Raw genomic sequence first — 267 nt, 5'->3', positions numbered from 1 at the left:
GTTCTGGACTAGCACTGATTCTGAAGGAAATGTTTCAACCGGCTCTACAACAATTCCAGTAACAGTGACCACTTCCACATACACCTCGACCGACTCCGAAGGCAGCGTCACCACCGGAACCACCACCTACCCTGTGACATCCGAGGTCTCCCTAACCACCTCCACGTACACCTCGACCGACTCCGAAGGCAGCGTCACCACCGGCACCACCACCTACCNGTCGACATCCGAGGTCTCCCTAACCACTCCACGTACACCTCGACCGAC

Source organism: Tetrapisispora phaffii, chromosome 14 (genome assembly GCF_000236905.1).
Source record: "Tetrapisispora phaffii CBS 4417 chromosome 14, complete genome".
NCBI classification, from domain to species: Eukaryota; Fungi; Ascomycota; class Saccharomycetes; order Saccharomycetales; family Saccharomycetaceae; genus Tetrapisispora; species Tetrapisispora phaffii.
Note: the sequence above shows the minus strand (reverse complement) of the source record.